At 45.7% G+C, this 12,737-nt stretch overlaps 1 pseudogene; it reads right to left on the reverse strand.

Annotated features, from left to right (window-relative positions):
* The window catches only part of LOC133773392 (5-azacytidine-induced protein 2-like), a 38,115-nt pseudogene extending 29,338 nt beyond the window's left edge, over positions 1–8,777 (reverse strand).
* Positions 8,778–12,737: the final 3,960 nt, after the last annotated feature.

Here is a 12,737-nt window from a genome sequence, read left to right on the forward strand (position 1 = left end):
GAGGAGGTGTCACAGAGAAACGTAGCCATGCTCACAGCTCTGCTGGAGGCAGGTGCCTCCTGGGTACTGAGATGTGTTTCTCAGTGTAACCCATTCTTTAGGGTTGAACCCGCATGGTGTCGGGGAAGTGGAATTTGATCCATCTACACAGCTGATCTGAACATTTTTGTCCCAATTAACTTTCTGGCTGTCTCCACTGATCAAATTAACTGGATAATTGCCAAATCTCTTCTCTGTTGTGCTCCCTTAGGCAGCTGGTGAGGCCAGCAGGATGGGGAGGGAGCACCCAAGGCCAAGCCAGATTAGAGATTTGGCATATATTTGTAGCCACAGAGGGAGACTTGAGGGCCCAGGACTGGGGGGCGGATGGTGATGCTTGAACCTCTGACCTCCTGGCTGCAGAAGCAGGAAGATGCGCCGGCAGCAGCTCAGGTCTCGCTTGTTCTTCTTGTAACCATCCGTCCATCATGGGGATCCTAGCCTGGTGACTTTGTCTAGTTCCAGTTACCTCCTATTGGCTCTACCCACAAATACTGTCAACATATGAATCTGAGGCTCCAGTCTCCACATGGCTTCAGAGGGGACATTCAAACCACAGTGACAAAGGTCAAAAAAAGTTCAGCAAGGCCGTGAAAGACAGGGAGATAGGTCTTCTCCCTGTTACTGCCTTCTGAAGGGTAGTTGAGACCCTAAGGCTGTCACTTGAAATAGGCCATTTTTGACCTTATCTGTTTTCTCTCACTGTTGTGTGTGTGTGTGTGTGTGTGTTGATACTTTTGGTCTCCTAGTTCCTAGTAGAGTATCTGGTACCTACACAGTGCTCAACTGACTGGTTGGTCAATTGCTTGATTCAGTCAGATTTATTGAGCACCTATTATATGCTTGTACACTCTGGGGAGTATGAAGATGGCCAAGCCTAATCTATGAGGAGCCCTCTAGTTTCATGGGGCAACAAATGATCACTGTACAGTATGGGAAAGAGCTAATAGTTTTGAATGGAAGGGCTATGGGGGTTGAATGCATTATAGAAAGCCAGTGAAGGCCAACTCACTCTCACTGAGCCAGAGCCCTGGGAGAGGTGAGGAAACCAGGAAGGAGTTAGCCCATTCAATAGACAAGAGCACCAAGGTTCAGGGAGATCAATGTCACACTACTAGCAAGAACCAGAGCCAGGATTCAAACTCAAGTTTGCTGGCTCAATTTATAACTCTAGTCTGGCCTGGCCTGTTCTTAGTGGATTATGTCTTGGTATTTGGTGTTGAAAGGGGACACAGGCTTTGGGTACCTGAAGAGGTCCAAGATTTCAAATTTGTGCTTTGCAGTCTGAAGCAGTTGTAGATAGTTTGTTGGATTCATACATTGTTGCTATTAGTCCAATGTATATTTATTCATTTGAAAGGTGGAGTCACACACACACACACAAACACACACACAGAGATACAGATAAAAGATAGAGATAGAGATTTAGAGATAGAGAGATCGAGATCTTCTGTCTGCTAGTTCATTTCCCAAATGCCTGCAACAGCTAAGGTTGGGCCAGGTTGAAGCCAGGAGCCAAAAACTCCATCTGGATCTGCTACATGGGTGGAGGGACCCAAGTAATTGGGTCATTGTCTGCATTAGCAGGGAACTGGATCAGAAGTGGAGCAACCAGGACTTGAACCAGGACTCTGATATGCAATGCTGGTATCACACTTACAACCATCTGTTCAACCCGCAGTGCTGGCCCCTGGAGGAGGGATTTGACTCTAGGCACTCCAACATGGGGTGCAGGTGTCTGAAGCACAATCTTAACTGACTGTGCCACAACATTTGCCTCTGTTTTTAATTTTAATTGAGGTAAAATACATGTAACAAAAACTTGAGTTGCCTTAACCATTTTAAAATGGATAAATCAGTAATGTTAAACACTGTCGTATAGACAATCTGCAGAACTTTTTCTTCTTGCAAAACTGAAACTACACCTGTTAAACAGCTGTTCCCTTTCCCTACTACCTCTAGCCCCAGGCAGCCACCATTCTACTTTGTCTCTGTGACTTTGACTACTCCAGATATCTCAGGTGGAAACACAAAATATTTATCTTTTTGTGTCTGGCTTATTTCACTTAGCATAACGTCTTCAGGGTTCACCCATGTTGGAGCATGGGTCAGAATTTCCTTCCTCTTTAAGACTGAGTTAAATATTCCATTGTATGAATTTGCCATACTTTGTGCATTCTCCTGTCAATGGACACTTGGATTGCTTCCACTTTTGGGCTGTTGTAAATAAGGCTTCTATGAACATGGGTGTGTAGCTGTCTATTCAGTTCCCTGCTCTTCTTCTAAGTGCAGATCCAGAAGTGGAATTGCTAGATTGTGTGGTAATTCTGTGTTGAATATTTTGAGGAACTGCCATGCAGTTTTTCCATAGAGTCTGCACCATTTTACTTTTCCACCAAGAGTGCATAAGCGTCCCATTTTCTCCCCAGTTTTTTGTTGTTTTCCTTGTTGTTTTGTTTGAGAGTAGCTCTCCTGGTGGTTGACAAGCAAACAGATCTTTTAAAAATAAGGATCACTCACCTAAAGATTCAGATCTCAGCTTTACCTGGTCCTTCTGCAGGACAGCAATGTCCAGTGCCATGAGGCAGCCGCCTGCCCTGAGTGTGGCCCAGACTTTCAGGTTCACTGTCAGCACTCACCTGCCTGGCCACTTCAGGCGTTTGTACCTGTGAGCCAGGGCTTGGGACCAGAGCACCCAGCCCTTCCTGTCCCTTGCCCCTGGATAATCTTAATGAACATGTTCTAGTAGATACAGTGGAGATAAGGGGTTGGGAATCTTGTATCATTCCAGCTCTTTTGTCTGGGGCACATCCTTTTACCTCCTTCTTATTACAAAATGGACTCACTCTGTTGGCTCAGCACAGCCCCTAGCTTTCAGTGGTAAAGGAGACACACACACACACACACAGAGAGAGAGAGAGAGAGAGAGAGAGAGAGAGAGAGAGAGAGAAAAGCAGTGACGTGCAAGCGCTTCACACATTGTTGACTCAAAATAAAAGGACAGGGGACTTGCATTGTGGCACAGTGCTGCAATGCTGGCATCCCATAGTGGAGCGTTGTTTTGAGTCCTGGTTGCTCTGCTTCTAATCTAGCTTCCTGCTAATGCACCTGGGAAGGAAGTGGAAAATGGCCCACATCCTTGGATGGATTTCTTGGCTCCTGGGTTTGACCTGGCTTAGCTGCAGCCATTTGAAGGCATTTGGAGAGTGAACTAGCAGATCTCTCTCTCTCTCTCTCTCTCTCTCTCTCTCTCTCTCTCTCTCTGCATGTGTGTCTCCTCTTTCCCTTCCCTTTCAAATAAATCTTGAAAAGAAAGTAATGAAGAACAGGCAAGTTGTTGTGATGAGTGGATGTTTGGGGTTGACGAAGGTGGGCACTGTTGAGAAAGTTGTGATGAGTGGATGTTTGGGGTTGACGAAGGTGGATACTGTTGAGAAAGGGGGTGTCTGCATGTACACCTGGGATAAGGTCTCCAGTCAGCCTTCACACAGGGCACCTGGCCATGGCTGTTGACAAGCACAAGCCCAGCTTCTAGGCAGATGTCCCGTGTGTTTGCCTTCAGCTTTATTGAGAAACCACTGAGCATGCAGGCATGTGGGTGCAGGTGACCTCCAGAGGTCTTTGCCAGGGGCTCCCTGGTCCTGTGCACACATAGCCTGGCCCCGATGGGCTGGGTGCTTCTGCCTGTAGCCCAGGTGGCACAGAAGAGCAGGTTGGGTGTGTGCCTGTCTATCTGAGCTCTTTTCTGCGTAGTTCGGCAGCAATTGCCCTCAAACCATTTTTGTTGGACTCTCTCTCTGGGGAACTTCTGCTTTGTCATTTAAAATAGTTTGGGAACTTCAGATTTAGCTGAGTGTCAGAGCAGTTTATTTGGTCTGTAGGCGTTTTTGTTTTTAAAATTCATGACAAGTTCCTTGCAACATGTTTTATTATATTTTCACCACCTGTTCTACCTTGGGGGTGGTATTAAAATCTGGGACCATCTATCTGTCTTTTTTTAAAAAATTTCCTTATTTGCCATTTATATGTGTCTTGCAAACACACACACACACACACAATGTGAATTTAAATATGTATGTCTATATATATTTTCCACTCCTCCTGTGACTTGACTTGCTTTAAAATGTGGTTGTAATATTGAAAGTGTATGTTTTGCCAGGCTAATTATGGAGTTTTAAATGATAAATTTATAAAACAAATAAATACTTGGAAAACCCTTTGCCAAATAAAATGCCATCTCCATGAACATTAATAGCAAAAAAAATACATCACAATATTAATCCTCTAAGAAAAAAATCCTTTGAAAGCTTTATATCTTCTTCCAGCTTCCATTGAAGTGGAAAAGGAGGAGTAGCCTGGCTGTTTTTACATACAGAAAAATCAAATCTTTACACAGATATTCAACAAGGGTAGCTGAAGCACCAGTGTTGGAAGTGGGGATCCATCCCAAACTCCTGATATCCGTGTAATTATATGTAGTGTCACTCTATATCAACCAAGACAAGGGACTAAGATATTCTCTAGCATTATATTCTATTTTCTTCTTCTAAAAATACTAATACCATGCATTCAGGTTTATTGATGATTTACTTTTAGCCCCTGCATTCATTTATGTGAATCAATAAATTTCCTTTGGGTTTCTGTTATTTGAAATCAAAGAAAAATCAGAATTCAAAAAATAAAACACAACATAGACTATCAGAGTTAAGCTTATAAACATATTATATACTTATATTTGACATTAAAATCCTGTGAAGTGGGAATTATCACCATATTTGAACAGATAGCCATGTAGAATACCCTATTGCTTTTAAAACCAGACCAACCAGTATATAAGTCTCAAAAGAAATTAAGTTTCTCTTAGAAGAAATAAAAAATTAAGCCATTGTACTTTCCATTGTATTACTAGAAAATATGTATCTGGGTACCAGAAATGGCACCCTATCATGTCCCTTTTGGTAGGAATTTCAATGTTTTTGGCATTGTGACATTGACTCTCTCATCACCCAAACCGGAAGCCTTCCAAGGGTGGTGAGGGGACCTTTTATATCCTCTGTTGGCCTGTGCTGTTCCTGTTTAGAGGGGGAATCTGTAGTCCTGCATGGCTGGTAATACTGGTAAGAGAGGGAACAAGAAGAGTAACATTTACACATGGAGGCTACAGAGTAATTTCTGGGACAAACATAAAGCTAGGATCTTGCAATGGTTGAGTGTCATAGATGTAGGTGTCATAGAAACCTAACTACCATAAGTTATTTGACCTCTTTATGTGTCGATAAATGGGCATGCTACATTGGTAGTACATTCTCAATAAATGGTAGCTCTCCTATTTCACAGAAGTTTGATCAAATAAGTCTGGGCTCCATTGCATGCTGAAGTCTTCTCTTGAAAAGTCACAATGTTCATTACCACGCTAAGGTCTTGGAGTAGTGTTCCCGTAAAGCAAACTGATTGATTTTATTCATCCCAGTGTTTTCAAAGCTGACTGAAGTATCAAATACTTTTCTTCTCTACTATTTTCCTACAGAAATGGGATTCAATGGAACACACTTTGAGAAGCCCCAGGGGTTGTGCCTCTAGTAATTGAGGGGATTCATTAGGCCACCACTAGGGGGTGTGCTAGCCAAGTTTTCTGGTTTTCCCTTACAAAAGAGGGTTTGCTCTGCGCTTCCAAAGACTAGAGCATTTCAAAGCTTCACTGGGGAGGAAGGAAAGGCCAGGAGAGGTGATCACACCTTGTGGAAAGGTGAGAGAAGGTTTCCTGCCATCCCCTTCTGTTCACATGTGCAAATGGCTGATCGATCATCCCGGTACGAATCAGTGGAGATCCCAGAGTATCTGGAATGAGAGCTGTGGCCTGAAGGCCAGGCCAAGGCAGGGCGGAGCCCACAGCAAAGATCCAGAGGTATTAAGGAGCGAGGCCTTGGTCCTGGACCCTGAATAGACTCCTGAGGTAAAAGGGGACAATTGGAAGAGCAACACATGCTTTCCCGGATTTTTGTTTCCATGTCTAATATGAAGATTTGCTTACTACTATGGCTACTACTGCTAGGACTATGCGTACATACACATATGTATACACATATGTTTGCAGGTGACTAAAGCCTTTCCTTTAATCTTGTACAAAGTCTGTATATTGTATGTACATGAATAAGGGAGTGGATTTGGAGACACTGAACACCAGATGATAACGATGTCACTAATAGAAGATTTGGGAAATTCTGAAAAGCAGAAAAAAAATCACATGTATTTGGATACCCCTACCCTAATAACGTTTTGAGGTGTGTAGGAGAGTGCATACGTAACTGGGCATTTGAGGGAGCACCTATTGCTTGGTATTCTTTTGGGTACAGGAGACCAAGAGCCAATTCCAAGAGCTCAGGTAAGATTGTGAGTACTTGGGCTTCTCTGTCTCATGGACCCCAAGGGCTGCCATGTAGCCAGGCCTCAGGGACAGCAGGACAGGGGGCTCTGCCTGCTCTCAGGCTGTTCTCTCTCTGGCTTTTGTTTTTTCCTCTTTGCATTTTACTCCCCCTCTTCTTTCTGTAGATCAGCTTCCGGGCAGGGTCTCTGGCCCACAGAGCAGGACACATGGGCCTGCATCTGCAGCTCCTAGGCCTTCAATTCTGCTGTGTCTGCTGCTGGAAAGAGAAAGAGTCCCTCAGTTCCAATTTCAGAATGACTGGGGAAGGAGAGAATGGCCCTGGCTTGGGTCAGATGTCCACCCTGGGCCAATCAATGGTGGCCAGGGGCCAATCACATTGTGTATCGTGGCTCATCTTATGACAGTTTGTGTGTGTGTGTGTGTGTAAAGTTTCCAGAAAAGTTGGAAGGGGTGGGGGGAAGGGAATCCTGATAGACAAAACAATATCTAGTACTGTATAGATTTTCTGTATTTATATAGCTGAGATTAAACTGTATGTAAATGCATCCTGTTTTTAACCAACTGTTAGATCATCAGCATTTCAGTCACTGTCAGCAGCCTTTTGCATTGTATTCAGTTATTTAGATTTATTTAGCAAATTCACAGTTAGATTTTTAGATTGTTTTTATTTTTAAAACAATATTTCATGTTATTAGCAATGCTATGATCAGGATAAATTTCCCTGATTCTGTGCAAGGAGCTGGTGCATTATTGCAAATGAAAAGGTAGGATTTGGTGGCACAGTCCCCAACCCCATTTCAAAATTGATGCCAACTGTTTTGAATCTCACTCTCTATTCTGCTTCACTTCTCTCCTTCCTCAAGTCCAAAATGGTGGTGCTGAGGCTAGTGTGGTGGTGCAGTAGTTATGTCACTGCCTGCAACTCTGGCATCTTGTTTGAGTGCTGGTTGAAGTTCTGGTTGTTGAGATCCCCATCCAGCTTGCTGCCAGTGCACTTGGGAAAGGGGCAGAGCATAGCCCAAGTACTCCTGGCTCCTGGCTTCAGCCTGACCCAGTCCCTACCATTGCAATCATTTGGGGAATGAACCAGTAGATAGAAGATTATTTTTTCTTTTTCTCTCTGCCTTTCAAATCAATGAATCTTTCAAAATAGCAAAAACTGGTGGTGGGAGTTGGTGGTTGAACAGTGTGGAGGAGGGTGGATAGGAAGTTAGGAGTGGTGGTCCCCTGTGCCTTCAGGTCCCCCTTGTTCCTGCCTATTTTCCTGCTGGAGATAGGGTTGTGAATTGGACCATCTAAGAGGTCAGTGCTCCCAAAGTTAGGCATCTGAGGAATGAGGTTGTCTTCCGATGGGGCTGCCGGAGTTCATGCAGGAGGATCCAGGGATGGGGACAGGAGAAGAGGAGCAAGGCAAAGGGCTTGTGCTCAGGGCACCTGTCTGTGCAAAGGCCAGCCCCTCCACCTGTGTGAAATTCATAACCACCTTGCCTCGGGGACCCAACAAGAGTCGCCCAACCACTAAGCTGCCATTCTCCTCTGAGAAGATTGATCTGGGAAGGTCATTCTCAGAGTACTGGTGTTTCGCAATATCCCATGGTTTTTCCCAATTGGAGTTAAATATTTGCTGGGGTGGAAATGTGGCTTTCAAGGCCCTTTGTGGAAGAGTGAGCTTTCCTGAATGGAGGGGTCATTGGCTATTTTCCAGTGGAGAGCAGAGAGTTCCTGAAGGTGATCACATTTTCTCCTTACTTAGTTGGAGTGAGTTTAGGTGACTGGGAGGAAGCATCATTGAGTGTCGCTAGGAAACTAGAAGTGACGCCCCCACTCTGTGCTGGGTGCTTTCTATGCATTGTACCTCTCTGAGCTTTGGGTTGATGGCACTCAGTGTCACTTTCCCTGGGTGTTTGGAACCTGCTCTGTTATTTCAGGTGATCTGTGCCTGGGTGGGGGAGGTGCAGAATGTCCTCTGCTCTTGTTTGCCTGCATTTTCTGGTGCTTTCTATTTGTGGAATACTGTGGTTTTTATTAGATATTCCAGTTCCTTCTGTCCTGGAGTGGCTCCAGCTGATGTTTTATCACTCTTATTTGTTTTGAATAATAATAAGTGAATAATAATACTAAATGCCGTGACACCAGGAGGTGGAACACTTCTCAAGCTGGGCTGTATTTAATTTTGTTTTGGAAACTGCTGGAATCATCCAGCCCAAAAGGGCTAGGAGAAGCTACGTTTCTGATTGGGAGTAGGGCAATAGGAAATTCAAATGTTTTTGCTTCATTTAGGAGGATAAGAGTCGGGTCCCTGAGTGTGATGTTTACCTCCATGGTGAGGCCTCACCTCCAAGCTTGGGGCCATCTCGGCAAATCTTGAATGTTTATGTTCTAAGCTTGGCCTTGCAGGATAGTGATCTGTTCTTTAGTTCTAAAGCTTGGCTTTGTCGACACTGACCTCTTTCTACTATGCAGGGAAGAAGTGTGTGGGAGTAAAGCATGAAGCCAATAGCGCAGCAGGAACAAGGGTTCGCCCCCCTTAGAAGTGCTGTGGTCCCAGCTGCTGGTGGGGCAGCTCTGAGGCCCTCCGGTCAGGTAACTAAGATGTTGCCATCTCAGGTGAACCAGGGTGCTCTGTTCCCAGCTAATAAAACTGCAGTTCCTACAAGACAACTACAACTGTGTTTTTATCCTAATTCCACTCTCCCTCTGAGTAAGTAGAACTGTGGTTAGGAAAACAAACCAGAAGTCTGAAGTCATTGGCTTTGTTCAAGGAATTACGTGATTATTGCCTTTTGTTCTCAGTTTCCTCATCTTTGCAGTGGGGGATAGAGTGCTTCCTCCGTAAGGGACTGCTGGCAGGATTGGTTGCGTTGATTAAGTACGTAGGCTGGAACAGTGCCTGGCATGATTTATTGTGGCACTAAGCAGGTTGTGTTTATCTGCTTTTAATTGTTTTAACTAAAAGACCCGAGAGGAGCAACTTAGGAGGGAAGAAGGCTTATTTCCACGTACAGTTGGGAGGCTGAGAGTCCGAAATCGGGTGGCCTCACTGGTCTGGCATCTGGTGGAGGCTGGCCATGGTGGGGCAGGTGCAGAGGAGTGATCACAGGAAGCAGAGAGAGACCCGGGGGCATGCTCGGCTTATCTAGTCAACCCCCTTGCAAGAACTGCCTTCTGAGGGCATGTCCACAGTGACCTAAAGAACACCCAGCAGGCTCGCCTCCCACATGCCAGGATTCAACCAAGTCTCCACCTTTAACCCATTGACTATTACATCCAGCTATGGGGTGTCAATGTCTGCATGAGTCTGGGGACCCGACTCCTTTTCAAACCACAGCACAGGCCCCTAGCAGTGGCCTGCTGCATTGCATTGGTGTTTTGTTCAGATTGATAAAACAGTGAGCTTATGGTCCCTAAGCAGACAGCAGTGATAGTAAGGAAAGAAATTTTGGAAGCATATTGAAAGAGGAAAGAAGAGATTGATGTTTATTGAGCTCCAGCTATGTAACAGGTACTGCTTTACCATTATCTTTCTACTTAATAAATAGAAAGTGAGTACTGAATGAATGCATGATGACGAAATATTTTGTCTTCTTTAGAGCTCGGGAGAAGTGAAGCATCTTGCCAAGCAAGGGCAGCATGTGCACAAAAGAGTCAGGCTGCAGCCACCACAACCTGTCTGCCACGTCCATCCAAGGCTCCACACTCACAGGGCTCCCGCCGGGTTCTCTCAGGAGACAACATGTGGGAATCTGATGGAACCAAGTGAGGCAGAGAGAATCACCTGTATAGGGTCCTAGTGGAGAACTGTGGCAGTGGTCAACTCCTAGGTTCTCAGCAAAGGTTGTTGCTTTCAGATGGTCCTGTTATTGTCTAACTTCAGGCAAGACCCTTGACCTGATCTGAGGCCTGCATTCATTCTCCATAAAATGAGGATAATAACACCCACCTTTCAGAACTATTAAAGGGTTAGAAGTAATACTTGAAAGTATGCCACACAGTGCCTGGTGCACAGTAGATACCCAACTTTTTAGGTTGGATTGTGTCCTCTCAAATAGCTGTGTCAGAGTCTTAATCCCAGTACAGCATGTGATCTTATTTGGAAATAGGGCCATTGCAGATGCAATTAGTTCAGATGAAGTCATATTGGAATAGAATAGGACCTTAGTCTGATATGCCAGGTGTCTATCAAAAGGGGACATTTGGAGACAGACAAACACATGGAGAGAAGCCCATGTGAAGATGAAGGCACAGAGTAGAGTGATGCATATACAAGCCAAAGAAGACTGGGAGCTTCCAGTAAACACTGGGAAGATGCTAAGGGAGAGTTCTAGAACAGTCTTCAGAAGGAAGCAACTCTGCTGATCCCTTGATCCTGGGCTTCTAGCCTCCAGAACTGGGAGACAGTACATTTCTTTTGTTGAAGTCACCCAACTTCAAGTACTTTGTAGCACATTCTACCACATGAATTACATGAACAAATGGCAACCCAGCATGGTCTTTGATAATTCCCTGGGGCTCCTTTCTCTGTGTGTCTTCCTGGCTGCTTCCTCTGGAGTATGCCACTGGCTGCCAGAGCCACTACTTGGAGAGACCTGTGTAGGAAATGTGCCATGGGGTGGAAAGACTGGGTGTGAAGCCCAGAGGATGGGAATTCTCCGCCTGGTCTGAGTGTCTGTAGCACCTGCAGCTCACTGTGGGCAGAGTATTTACTTTCCTCCTCCCTTTCTTGTCCTGGCCCTCGTCTTCTGCTCCCTCTCTGCCCACATGTTCTCTTCATGCCCGTCTATGCTAGGGGGTCCAAGGGAAGACTGTTTCCAGCCCCAGCAAGGCTCCTGGATCCACCAAACACGGATGCCTGGCTTGGCAGCAGGATCACAGGAAATTGTCATGACAACTCCCCATGCTTCTGCGACTGCTTTCTTAGTTAGCGACTGGCCCTTGGAAGAGTCACAGCCATGAGGGGAGATCCCTGGAGCAAGCTGGGTTCCTATGGGACCAGGGAGGGTACTGCGTGGGCAGGCACTGAATAACTTTAAAGAGTGGAGAACAGGAAACAAACAAACAGTGATATTGTGATTTATTTAAAATTCTGTAAGCATGGGGTGGGAAGTGGGGACTGAGTTTCCTGCTGAGGCTGGGGAAGAGTTCTTGGAGCACATGATCTATTTTTCTTTTCTTCTCTGCCTTCTTTTCTTTGCTCCCATCTCCTATGCATTGCTTTTCTCTTCTCCTTAGCTGGGTGCTTATGGGGCCAACCTTATGTTGCACCTGCTGAGTCCTGCCATTAATCTGATCTGGTTCCCAACATGTGATTTAGGGGTGTTGTGTGCCCTGCATGTGAAAGGGGTGGGTAGCAGGAGGGGGGAGAGAGAGGTGGTGGTGGGGAGAAGCCTCCCATTTGATCTGCTAAAATGCACCTTAAGAGCAAACTCATCCACATTACTGAAGGTATCAGCTGGGTCCTGCCTACAGTTATGTCAAACAAAGTGTGCTGGGAAGTGCCAACTCTCCCTTTGTGCTGTGACACTGAGAGCTGCCAAAAGATATTAAAAAGCTTGCATGAACTAGGTGATGGCAGCTGTAACTATCTAAGTTATTGCCTGGCAGCTGCAGCGCTGCCTCACTGCTGCTGGCCGCCTTTATGGTTGCTTCCCCATTTGTTTGCCCTTTCTCTAGCAACTGATAGCACCAAGCCTGCAGTGGGCTAGTGGCCGCCCCAGCCCCCTTGCGCCTGGAGGCGGGGAGACTCGCTGCGAGCCTCGAGCTTGGAGAGACACCTTGAGCAGCTTCTGGGAGAAGTTGTATTTCTCTTGGCTGGGCCCCAAGCCTGATTTTGCATCGGTCAGCCTCACTCCAAGAAACCTTGGACGAAGGGATGGCACAGAGGCGAGTGTGCACACCCAGGCATGCACACCAAACGCGGGTTTTTTGTGCTTGTGTGTGTGGCTTTTTTTTTTTTTTTCCTGCCCTGTTGGCTCCGAGTGAGCTAGAACAATATCGCCAGCTCCAAGCCCTGCCAGTCCTACATCTGCTCCCTAAAACCTCCAGCAAATAAGAATACGGTGGGGTTGTTTAACCAACACTTACAATATACACACTTTTCAGCTTTTGTCCCCCAGGCTGCTCCGGCTCAGGGATCTGGATGCTGGTGGCAAAGGGTTGAGAGATAAGGGGCTAATGATCCCGGTGGGCATCTGTCTCTGAAGCCTCCTTCTCTGGCATGTTGATCTGTGGCATAAAATGCATTTCATTGTCATGGGCTTCAGGAAGGTGTCTGTACCACGAGCTGGTTTTTGTATTCTTCTGTTGAGTTTGGTCT

The sequence above is a fragment of the Lepus europaeus genome, chromosome 14 (genome assembly GCF_033115175.1).
Source record: "Lepus europaeus isolate LE1 chromosome 14, mLepTim1.pri, whole genome shotgun sequence".
Lineage (NCBI taxonomy): Eukaryota > Metazoa > Chordata > Mammalia > Lagomorpha > Leporidae > Lepus > Lepus europaeus.